Raw genomic sequence first — 12,973 nt, 5'->3', positions numbered from 1 at the left:
GGTCAGGTACCTGGCACACCTGCTGGTCCTCTGGCTTGGTCCATTGCTCAATTAGTCTCAGCTGGATTGGGGCGACGGCTCGGGTTCTCTTGATTTCTGGTTCGCTTGCTCTCCTTTGATGGTGACCTGGTTTATCCTGCACGTTGAGGTCTTCCAGGGCTTATCTCACAAGGCGATTTATGTACCATTTCAGTCGGTTATCTGCCAGCGGCTCCTTGATCAGTTCTTCTGGATTGGAAAGGGCTTCCAGTTCCACTTTCCACCTGGGTTTATGGTTACCATGGGTGAGGGTTTCTCCCTTGGCTCTTCCATCCCAGCTGTCTCTCTTTCTCACCTCTATAGACAATCAGAGCTTTGTGGAATTTTCGCAGGCAGCTTTGATGGGGCACACAAAGCCAAGGTCTGACTGGGTAGTTGTCAAAGTTTCTTCCCAGCATTTGGCTACCCCTTGTTTGTTGCTATGTTCAGACATTGTTTACACGGTCCCCTAGGTAGAGTGAAAATTTGGAAGGAGAAATATTTTTTTTCCTCTCCGGGTTGACCACTATTGTAGAACTTGGTAAGGACCAGACTCTCTCCCCTTCAGATGATAAGAATGAACTTTTGAAAATTGGGCATTTCAAAAGGAATTCTTGATTGAAAAGGAAGACAGCCAGTCAAATTCAAAGTAGGGTCTGATATCCCTCTAAGCATGCAGGTTAGATAAAGGAAGTTACAACCCCTCCCCTTAGTCCAATGTGGATTTCGTCAATACCAAGAAGCAACATGTTAATTTCCCTCCCTTTTCTGTGAATGTAGTTGAGAAGCGATTCCCAGGAAATATCTTTCAGAGCTGGAATTTTTATGGCCCCTTCTCCTCTTGCTATCTCTCCAAGAGGTGACAAGTTTCCAGGCATCGGAAACTCCAGCCCACAGCTGTAAATCAGTACAAGAGTTAGGATATTCAGTTTACATCAAAAAGGATTACTCGTTTTGCCAGTTGTACCCCACCCCCCTTCTTCTTCCATTGAAGAATGGCAGCTACACGGATCTGACAGATATATACAACTGGATAGATGAACAGATGGATGGGAAAAAAGGAAGGAAGGAAGGAAAGAAGGAAGGAAAGAAAGAAAGAAGGAAGGTTTCTGACAAGCTTCTTAGATGAGAAGCTAAATGTCTTTAAGGAAAAGTCCAGTTGCCTTTTGAAAAAGGACTTTGAGTGGCATTGTTGCAAAATTACTTTGCAATTGAATGGTTACTGCCAAGAATATCACCAAGTGAGGTCTATTTCCTGGAAGGGTCCATGGAGAGAGTCATGCACTTGAACAAGTATTTCATAGTTCCATAATCTGCCCAAAGAGACAGATATATTCATGGTTTTAAATGAAATAAAAAGTAAAATATTTCTTTCCTAAACAGTTTTTAAGGAGTAATTTTAACATTTCTTAAACACTTTTAGAAGAATTTTAAGCTATTTTATAGATCAGTGAACTATAGTAGGCAAAAAATGCATAAAACTTTTGCTTTAGCAGAATTGTCAGTAGGGACTTCAATCTCTATTGTACTTTTTAGTGATTTATCTCCAACATATAACAACTTAATTGGAAGTTCGAATTGCACAAATTTGTCAATCAACTTGCGTATATAGTCTAAGTGAAAATTAGCAATTTGCACTCAGTACTTAACAAAATAATGTTGTTACATGCTCAGGCATGAAACATTTTCAATCTGGTTGTCTTGATTCAGCAAGATTAATAAGCTTCAGGTCTTGTGTTCCTTTGAGATATGAACATAAATATTGCTTCAATTAACTTGAATATGAATGTGGATTAATTTAACATGCAGTAAGATATGTGGAAAAATATTTTAGGGTTAAGTCATTTTAGGTATTGAACGTTCCAGAGAATTCCAAAATATTTTGTTTCAATTCTTTTTTTAAAAAAAAAACACAAATTTTATTGATTTTCAAAGACAATACACAAACAAACAAAACATAAAACATAAAAACATAAAACATCTTTTCTGAAACCTGCTTGATCCTGGGTTACATCTCTTTGTACAGACACAAATTCAAGTTCATGTTCATTTTATATACCATTCCATATCTTATTACCATTTTCCATTTTCTATATAGCTTCTCACCTCTTTTAACTCTCTTAGTTTTATTTTATTCATCTCATCTCAGTTCAGATCATAATATTTATTATTTTTTGTCTGTTCTGTTTCCAGCTATCTATTTCTCTTTTCTCTTTAAACAAAACTTCTCCTGTACACTGATTGGAGTGTGATGCCTTTGACTCTTTCCCCTAAATTTATAATACTTAATATAATACATGACTTCCATTGGGATTCTGTTTAGTACATTCTAAAATTACACATTATATTTTATAAAAAGAAAAAATTTATAAGTATATAATATAATTAAAATAACTATCAATGCCAATACAAATCTAATCATTAATATTAATATTCATTTATATCTTAAACATTTTACACATCACTTTTCAATTGAATATCATACTTTTATTTTCCCCCACATCACATATTTTAAATCATTGTATTTAAATCATTGTATCATTAAAATGTTCCCATTTCCTCCTACTTCAATTCTCATTTATTTCATTGCCTTCTTTTTATTCACAAAAATTTCACTAAGTTATACTAAATATTTTATCCCATTTTTGATCACATGTTGTTTCCAATTTTCTAACAATATTTCTAAGTACCAATATAAGAATAAAATCTTATGTACCTTTGCAGAATCCCTTTTTCAATTAAATTTACTCATTATCTCTAAATGAATCTTGTTTCTTTACATCTTGCTCCCCACCATTAAGGCTTCTCATCCCTTCCTTCCTCCCTTGCTTGTTCTTCTCCCTGCCCTTTTTAAATCCCCCTGTCTCCCCACCTCCCTTTTCTTCTTCTGCTTTCCCCCTTTATGTTGTTTTCCAACATTATATCCACTTTTCACCTTATTTTTCTCTTTTTTGGTTGTTTTTTCAAGTAAAGTCCCCTTTTTCTTTTCCTCTTTCTCCCTTTCTTCCCCAAATAAAGTTAATTGTTCATCAAAGATGGCTTCTTCTTTGTCCCAATCATCTTGTTGTACAGTCAGTTTCTCATAGGTGCAAATCACCATTTCTAAAAATTGAAAGAGAGTGCCAAGAGAGTCTTTCCTTTCTTGTTCTTCTTCTTTGTATTTTTTGTATTCAATTTTCAATTCATCCACAAGTGATGCCATCGTAGAAAGAAAAAGTTTTTCCAAAACAACCACCCAAGTGTTCTTAGTCAAAAATAATTCCCAAAAGTCCCAAAGTCACCAAACAATCCAAATAAGCTGTTTCCTTTAGCACTTTCTTCTTTCTTCACTTTCTCTTTCTGGGGTTACTGTTTAGTTACAAAGTTCCAGTTAAAATGTATCTTTTAGAAGTCTTGTTAGTATTTAATAATTCTTTGAGATTCTAGACAACCTCCTCCTCACTTCCAAATCCTGCTCCAATTCTTTTCTTCTCCCTTCCCACTTACAGAAAAAAAAGATTTTTTAAAAATATTCAGAAATCCTTATCCCTTTAGCATTTAATTACCTATTAGTGCCAATGCGGGTTTTTCTGATTTCTCTTGCATTTCCATTCGCTGTCACGTTTGGAAGGAGAGTGAAAAAAAAGAAAAACTTTCCCTTTTAACTTCCATTCTCCGCTTGCAAATTCTGGAAACAATGTGTCTTTCGCAAATTTTAAGTTCCAGGGTACTTTCGTTGTTGCTTTGGCCCGGTCAGCAAAAAAACTTTCACTTCTTCACAGCTCCTCCTGCACTTTCTTTTTCCGGCTGAGCGCTTCTATGTGGCGGCCATTTCTGACCGCCACTCAGCTGCCTTCGGAAAAGGGGGTTTAGCTGGCTAGAGAAGAGAGGTGCGATATCTCTCGACCCTGCCAAATCCCCCCTGTCTTCGCCACCTTCAACGGAGGTGGCTAGCCCTGAAGCCAGGTGGCTCAGGGCACTCCGGCAGCGAGCGCAGGCAGAAACCGCGCACAGTCGCGGATTTCTGCCTGCCCCGAAGTGCTGCAGACCGGAATTCATATATTTTGTTTCAATTCTTAATAACATTTGAAAAACAGTTTCAGAAGAGTCAAATTGCTGTAGGAAGTAGAATATTTTGTTCCTGAAAACAGGTTTGGCACATCAATTAACTATTACAATACAAGGAGTTCTCCTTTAGCACTTTTAGAAGAATGCAAGAAATTGGTAGTGGTGGTGACCTATACATTATATATAGCCATGGACTGGCTGTAGGCAACCTTGACTTTTCTTTTACATAGAATAAGTTAACCTGTTAATCAGTGGAGGATATTTTATTTATTTATCAAAATTTTAAAACCATTTATCTCAGAGGGACTGAATAATGTATAATATTAAAACATAAAAGACAGTATATAAAATTTACAATTTAAAAAAGCAAGGATATATTAGAAATTAATATTAGAGTTAATTAAAAGGCAAGGGGAGGGCTTTCAGGGCATAACTAGTCTCATGGCTGCATGCTTCTCTATGAGCCCCAAGCATAGCTGCGGAGCCATATTTTTATGCCTGCCCACCTCACCTCTGGATGGAGAATATTCCACAGGACAGTGGCAATGGCAGAGAAGGCTCACTTCCTGGACCCCACCAGCTGGAATTCTTTTAAGTGACGGGATGCACAACATGCCTTCGCTGCCTGGCCAGGTGGAATGGGCTGAGTTAATGGGACTGAAACAGTTCTCAACTATAATCTGAATCTCTTACCTGTCTTTAAAGTTCATAACCTTCACCTTGAATTGGACCCAGAAGCAAATTGACTTCTAGTTTTTACATGTGCTGTACTTTGGGCATGTGATCTTGGGTGCCCACTACACATTTTGTAACTTTGATAATCTACACTTGCATTAAAAGCACTGTTGAGTCTAGCACAAAATGAAATAATCATCATAAAATGACTGTTGTGGGAGACATGAATAGATGAGAAGCAGTAATTTGCCAGAAGGAAGTAGGAAGCTAAGCTCCAAGACACTTTCTAACTCAATTTGCTTCAGTATTTACTTTGTGTGGGAAAAGTAAATATATTTCAAAACTCTGGCATGTAGTTACATTCACATTCATTTTCCAAAAATGTGTATGGGACCTACATGGATCCCCAATTCCAGTTTTTACATACCATGTCACACATATCCTTTATGTTATTCCTTGTTGAGATAAGCAAACACAGGGAAAAATTAAGTTAAGAAAATAAGTGATGTGAGATAAGAAAAAGAGAATAGGAGATAAGATCTAAACCTACTATGCCACTTGCCAGATGTGCTATAGATATTTACATTAGTAGAGAAAGTATAATCTGAATTATAGACCTCTTAATGGAATTTCTGCCAAGAAATTTCAGCAGCTGAGGTCAAGGAAAAATGCCTTTTCAGTTGTGGCCCCATCTCTGGAACACTCTACCACTGGGAGCTGAGAACTGCACCCACCCTTTTGGCCCTCTGGAAGAGTATTAAAACCTGGTTTTGCCAGTTGTATTAGGGCCCCAAGGGGGCCAGTTATTGCTGGAAGTGGTTGATGGGGTAAGAAGACCTCATCGCTGTACCATTCATCTTTTGGTTCCTTATTTTTTGCATAGTTTAAATTATTAATTTACATAAATTTATTTACATTTATTTAAATTTTAACTGTATTCTATATATCTTTATATAATCTTTAAGCCGTCTAGTATGGCTTTATTGGAGAGATGGATGGCACATAAATTTAAAAAATAAATATTCTAAATTACTAACCTTAGCTGTAACTCATCACACATGAAGCATTCCCTGCTAACGGTATAAGGATATACTAAGAATTTTAGATAAGTTTTGACAGGTATAACACAAGCTCAGCCAAAGTCCAGGTTTTACCTCAGATATGTTCATGTTATACTATGTGAGGTAGGATATGTGATCCAAGAATTAACTAGTAAACAAATAAGTTGTCTACCTCCCACCAACTTGAAGTACATGCAAGTCAGGAAGGGAGTCTTGAGTACCCATGCAAATTCTAAAATATAGTACATCTTAAGGCAACATACCTGTCATCTGGTATGTTGCTCTTGAACCCCTGCTAAAACACTGTATATAGTATGAGTATTAGAGTATGCTCTAGTAACTCAATCTACTTTGGAATTATAGTTAAAAGAATGTTCATATTTCTTTTTATGTGTTTTGGACATGAAAAAAAGAACTTGAAAAGTTAGTTAACCCATTGTTTGGTGTATTTTAAGTTTCTTTATTAAAAAAAAGGAAAAGAGAAAGGTCAAATGCTAATTGTTCCTATAGTGCTAATTTTAATTTTAAATTATAGGCTATTATGTTTCAGTATTTTAACAGTGTAACATCTATCATGTTCCAGCCAAATTAATAGTATTGCATTTTTTTACATATGACAAATGAAATAGTGTTGCATTTCAAAAGTCTGTATTTGAGATAAAGGAACACCATTCATTTAAAAATCCTAAAGCTATAATGCATATATTTAAAAAAAGGAGGGGGGGAAATTGTCTTTGAAATAGTATTTAAATTTTATGCTATTAAATTATACACATGAATGGAGTGGTTCTTAGTTATATGTATCTCCAGCTGTCAATTACGCAGTAGTTAAGAGTCTGATATGTTTTTCTGTGTTTTTCAAAACAATGGAATCATTTTTCTTGGCAGTGTTAGTCTAGTCAGATTAGAAAGTATTGCCTACCTGCACAAATATTTCTGGTAAAATTTAAAGATACATTTTGTCCTTTGTATGTATCTATTGTCTATTGTATGCATCTAAAGAAACCTACTGTGGGAAGATACTATTATTAAAGATATCTAACTATTTTTCTGTCTTTGACCTAATAAGATATCTCTTTCAATGTTAGCAGGTCATGTAAACTGCAGGTTTGACATGTTCCAATACTGTAACAATATTGTTACAATATTGTTACAATATTCTTTTACATCACCACATGTCCATGCAGAGGTGGCTCTGTGGTCTTCTACTATGCTCCTTACATAAAATCTTGGTTGGCATTCATCTGGAGCATTCTGAAGACATACCTGACCTAAGAGTACAAAGCTTATTTTGCCTGATCCAGATCTTGTTCTCTTCCTAAATTCCTCAATTTTGTGCTTCTATTTTTTTTTCCTATTCATTGTACTTGTGACTAAAGAATTGGACTGATATTTGATGATCACCACTGTTACTTTTCTGTGTCTCTGAATATATTTAAAGTGTATTGTGTGTTCTGGCTGAATGGCTATAATAAAAATTAATCTAATCCCACTTTAAGTGCTCTTTTGGAACATTGGATATTGTGTTGTGAAAAACAGATGTTGAGATATGTGGAAGAATGTTCTATAATTTAAGAGATAACAGGTTGTTTCATTAATGACTCATTTGTGTTCTAGCAGATTCTTGCTTTAGTTAGTACATTTAAAATGATGCTGATAATAGCAAAAGCCCAGTTGCTACTGTGTGCATTTAAACTGTGAGATTGTATGTATGAATTTTTTTTTATTCAGCATGAGAGATTATCTAGAGAGTGCTGTTGATGTTTGATTAAATGATCACAGGGACATCTGGAGGGAGTTAGATTTGGAGTAGTAGCTGTGATGTACTGTAGAAGACAAAACTCTCTTGCAATTTTCATCTGCTGGATAGAGTGGAGAGAAGATGCATGACTTTTTCCAATTCTTATTAAGAACAGCTTTCCCCACCCACCCCTCAGCATAAATAATTAATTATATCTCATAACCTAATTTTCTTATATCTTTCATCTAGCCAGCAATAACATACATTTTGTTATTTTTAAATGGCAAAATTGTGGTAAATATAAACTTATAAAATTTTCAGCTTAAGTAAAAAGGTGAGCTTTAATGGGATGCATTTTATGACTTCAGCATTACTGATTTCATTGTCTTGGGGAACTGAGGTAAAGTCAAAGCAGGAAGAGATCAAAGTACAGTTTAATAGTTTCTGTCCTTTTCATGACCTGATTTTATTTCTGTAATCTCTACAGTTCTTGTTGGATTGTCTCTTTTCCTATTTTATTTGAGCTTTTAGATGACAGCTTAATAGAAAATAGAAAAGTAAGAACTATTGGTTTTGGGACATGTTGTGAATAGCTGATCAAATCCAACCTTTGTTAGGGTCAAAGAGCAACATGAAGAGGGTGGGCTACAGTCAATTAAAAACATAAAAATTGTAGCAAAGACTTCAAAAATAATAATTACAAAAACTAAAAGATGTAAAACAGATACATTTGGGGGACAGATTGCTATCTTGTAATGTCTCCTATAAGAAAAATTAATCTTGTGTGGAAAATATATTTTATAATGGGCAGTGCTTTTTAACCACCTTTGAATTTTAAACAATTCACACCAATACAGTCTCATAGCCTATCTCTGAATAAATGTGTAAAACGTGATTTAAATCATTGGTGTAGTCATCAAAGCAATAACTCCTCTGGCGTGTTGATTGATACAAGTTCTAATGTATTGCGTTCTGTAATCTAAATTTAAACAATTGGTTTTATAGCTTGAATCTGCAAAATAAAGTCAGGAAGACTAAGACTCAGTATAAGCCAAAAATAACATAAAGATGTTCTTTAGGTCTGTATAGAATAAAAGGAAAGTCAAGGAAACAGTTGGATCACTGGTTGGTTAAAATGGCAAGTTATTGATGGGCACAGGGAGAAGGCTGAATTGTTTAATTCCTACCCTGACTTGCCCAAGCTGCAGATCAAAATAGGCAAGAAATTGGTGAGAGAACACTTAGCTGCTTTGAATGAATTCAGGTTTCCTGGACAGGATGGGTTACACCCAGTGGTGGGATTCAAATAATTTAGCAACCAGCTCTCTGCCCTAATGACTTGACTGGGTAAGCGTGGCTGGATGGGCATGTGACTGGGTGGGCATGACCAACTAGACGTCATTCTTCACACTCGGTCCTGCTTCCCAGCCACTTGCCTCAAAGGCCTCAACAAGATACAATTTCCCTCTCTATTTATTTAATACTACTGAACATCCAAAATACGTTATTTAATCCTCTGTATATATGCCATATGTTACACAGTATAGAGTGTGTATAGGCACACAAAAAGATACATTAGGTACTATACATACTGTATGTGTATGTACATAAAACTATACACATTCAACCCCACACACCCAGACTCCACTTTCTGCTATACATTTAACTATAACTTCTGTTCTAATGACATTACACACATTTTCACATTTACTTCCTAGCCTGCACATGACCATTAGAGCCAGGAGATGTCATGGGCATTGCCAGAAAACTCTTGGCAATGAAGGGGGTGTCAGCTGATGGTGGCAGTGGGCAACTAAAAGCGCATGGCTGGGACCTACACAGCTGCCCTCCCCCTCACCTTAATGAAGCCAATGTCCTCGATGTTCTAGCAGAAGCACTGGCAACACATAGTTGCTGTCCATACCAGTTGGAGGGCACACAGCTGCAAGAGGAAGAAAGGTCAGAAGTGGAAGAAAGGGAGAAGTGCCTTCTCCCTCTCCCTCCCTGCTGCCAGGTGATCCCTTGTTCCCTGCCACTGCCATTCCAGAGGGCTGGGGGTGGCTGGGAGGCTAGGCACTGCCACAACCTGACCAAGGTGGTGAGCAGGTGGGTGGGCGGATAGGAGAGGGGCAATCTGGATGGTGCAACCTCACAGCCCCTGCCATCCTCATCTGCTGACAACTGTGGCAGGCAAATCCAGGTGGAGTGAGATGCGAGCTAGGGGAGGGGGCCGAACAGTGGTGGCTCAACCTGGCATCTTCCTCTCTGCCACCAGCTATGGCAGGAAAGGAAGGGCAGGAAGGTATTGGGAAAGCCGAAATGCTGCCCAGCCTGGAGCTGCCAGCTGTCAGAGCTCTCAGGCCACCACAGGTGCCCCCGACATGAGTGACATTGAGCTGCCCATGCCCAACCTGGCCACACACCCCTTGCGTCCCTAAGGTCAAATACAACCCTGATGTAGCCTCAATGAAATCAAGATTGACACCTCTTGTCAGCTGGCGCTCCATTCAAAATCCAAGGAAGAAATACTTAGACTCCATTAATTAGAGAGAAGATATCTTTTACTGGAAATCAAGTGGTAGCAACAAAAGAATTCTGAATCTGAGAAAATGAGCGCGTAAACCACATATACAAAGTCATGGCAACGTTCCCACCCCCAATAGTTCAATTGGCTCATCCAATTAAAAGTTGTGTATATCATCATGTGGGCATCTCCAGGTGGTGATGAGGCCTCTGTCCGTTGACCTTGACATATTTTGATAAAGAGTTGCGGCTGCAAGGTTTTGTAACACCTCCAGCTCACTTCCCATAACAATATCCCCCCTCCTCCCCCCCGTTACTTATGACAGCCACAAGATGCAAAGCAAAAGAAGAAAATCTTAAGGCTGACACCTCTGCTCTACAGCATACAGTGGTAAGACAAACATTGATGGGTTAAAAACCTTATGGTGGGAGATCCAAACTTGAAATAAGGAGAACTGTGAAAGCTATTAGACATTAGGGTAATCTGCCTCCTGAAGTTGTGGGTGTCTCACTGGTGGTTTCAAAAATAATTTGAACAGCCATTTGTTTGAGATGGTATGAGAATTCCTGCACTGGGAAGACTGGACTAGGAGACCCCCCCAAGGTTCCTTTCAACCTTATATTTCTATATCAAAATTGTTATAGGATTTTCTAATCTGTTGTAGCTGGTGAGCACCAAATTTGGAATTTTGAGAGCACATCTTGAACATTTACCTCAAATCATTGCAATGGAAGAAGGCTTGGATAATTGTAATCTTATAGAGGTTGTCATTCACAACTTGTTGACTTTCCAGAAGACAAACTGATGAATCTTTAAAAAACAGTTACATGCATGTATAAGTCAGAGGTTGGGTATGAATGCTAAGATGAGGTTAGAATTTAATTAATTGAAGAGCAGAGCCATTTTTTAAAATCAGCAAGGTTTTATTTCACTGTAATACTAATTTTAGAGGAGACCATTTAAGACTTTGTAATAAATAATTAGGAAGATGGATAAAATTTAAACACCCAATTGTGTATTTACTGTGATTAAATACATATCCCACAGTGCAAGAAATAAATTCAACAGGCTGTGTAGTAGCTGACTGGATCAATTATGTTGATATTTCCAAGGTGTCTAAGCTTGTTTTCTTTCAGTCTCTTCCTGCTATTTCAGCTTGCTTAAGATCACAACTCTAGATTGAGTTTGGATCAGTGAAGTTGATGATCTTCCCTGAAAAACTGCAGGAAGGATGCTAGAAAACAACGTGCAAGTTTTGAACCACATTTGGGAGATTCTTTATTGAATAAATCAATATAAGCAAAAAATATTGAGCTGCCTTTTCTCTTTTTCCTTTTATGAAATGCTTTATGCATTTTGGAAGGTGCTTCATAAGACATCACATCTGAACTAAGGCTCAAATGCCTTCCAAAGTGAAGCAGATTGAGGCTGGCACCTTTTTCTGTTTTAATTTTAAATAGTTGTCAGATGCTGAAAATACTTTGAAGTACAGAGATAAACAAAGTGCTAAAACTAAATTAAAAGGAGAACAAATAGCATTTTATGTTGGTCCTTTTGAAATAATCTGAATTGATATAGTGGTCCTTTGCCAGAGTAGTAAGTCTGCAAATATTATTAATCTAAATTGAGTTACTATATATGCAAGAAGCAAAAACAGGTCAAAATTGGTTTATCTATGCTAGAGTTTATATCTTTGCTTGGAACATTGAAACACAAACTATTTTTTTACCTGATTAGTTTTTGCTTTTATTTTCCTTACTTATGGGTGGTGGCAAAGCATGTCTAAGGCTATCATAGCTTTAAAAGTAGAACATGTAAAAATATCTGCACTATCTATTTCCTGAAATTGAGGCGGGTATGAATTAAAGGGCATTATAAAACAAATAGGAATGTGAGCAATTATCTTTAATTCTGGTAAGTGCTACAATTATTACCAGCCTGAATATGCCAATGTTTTCACAGTCACAACGTTCACCTAGCAGAGGCTTAAAATACTTCTTGTCAGCTAGAGCGACAATAAAGCCTTACTAGAAGAGACGGCACAGTTGTTTGTCATAGTAGTGACACTTTCGAGAATTGTCTGTAGAGACTGTAACATCTGTTATAATATAAACAGGAATACTCATTTTTGAGCAATCCAATAATATCCGTTTAGGGATCTGAATAATTTGAAAATACCTGCTTTCTACAAAGTTTTGGGAAACGTTACTGTTTACATAAGCTTATTAATGAATACCTTTTTATCTGCTTGGATCAGATTACATATATTTTTCTATTCATATCTGTTCAGCTATGTTTGTAGACCACCATGCAATTAAAACCAAAGGCCATTTTAATCATTTGCAATCTTATTCTCATTGCATGTGCAAATATTAATGTCAAATGTGATGCTCTTTGTTTAAGGAAATGTATAAACAACCTCCTCCATTTTTCTTTAAAAATGGAGGTTTCTTAAATCTGTCAGTAATTTCAATTTATGCATGTTGGGCATAAAATTATGAAAATTTACATAGATTTTCAGAATGCCTGACTTCCAACAACTTTGGATGTTTCACATGATTAAAAAAGCCAGAATAAAAGAACAAATGACATTTGTCCAAAAAGAGAAAACCATCATAAAAATACCACGAATTCTCTCAGGGACTCACCACCCTGTCATGCCCTTGGTAGAGTCGGACTCTGAGGGAGAGGAGGAACAGCTGACAGGGAGTGGAGGTGTGGCTCCGGAGGTGGTGGAGGAGGTTGGAGAAGGGCTGAGGCCGGCTGGGCAGTCAGAGGAAGAACCAGGCCCATCCCCTCTGCATCCTAGGACACACAGGGAGGAAAGGAGAAGGCAATAACTTGGCTTGTGAGAGAGGAAGCAGCTATGATCCTCCTCATTGGTTACCGCTGGGGAGATGAGTATAT

The 12,973-nt window shown here is 37.1% G+C and overlaps 1 protein-coding gene and 1 long non-coding RNA gene across 5 annotated transcripts in view; one reads left to right on the top strand and one right to left on the bottom strand.

Annotated features, from left to right (window-relative positions):
- The window catches only part of PARD3B (par-3 family cell polarity regulator beta), an 897,218-nt gene that overhangs the window by 158,952 nt on the left and 725,293 nt on the right, over positions 1–12,973 (top strand). The gene's annotated exons all lie outside the window — the stretch shown is intronic.
- On the bottom strand, positions 1,718–12,897 carry LOC148127913 (uncharacterized). Its single transcript, XR_015739853.1, has 3 exons — positions 12,715–12,897; positions 10,780–10,876; positions 1,718–1,758 (listed from the first exon to the last, which is right to left on the bottom strand). It is a non-coding gene; the product is annotated as an uncharacterized LOC148127913 (long non-coding RNA).

Source organism: Pseudonaja textilis, chromosome 1 (assembly GCF_049901715.1).
Source record: "Pseudonaja textilis isolate UNSWEBS1 chromosome 1, rPseTex1.2, whole genome shotgun sequence".
In the NCBI taxonomy this organism is placed as follows: domain Eukaryota; kingdom Metazoa; phylum Chordata; class Lepidosauria; order Squamata; family Elapidae; genus Pseudonaja; species Pseudonaja textilis.
The sequence above is the reverse complement of the archived record's forward strand: the minus strand, read 5'-3'. Positions and strand labels throughout refer to the sequence as shown.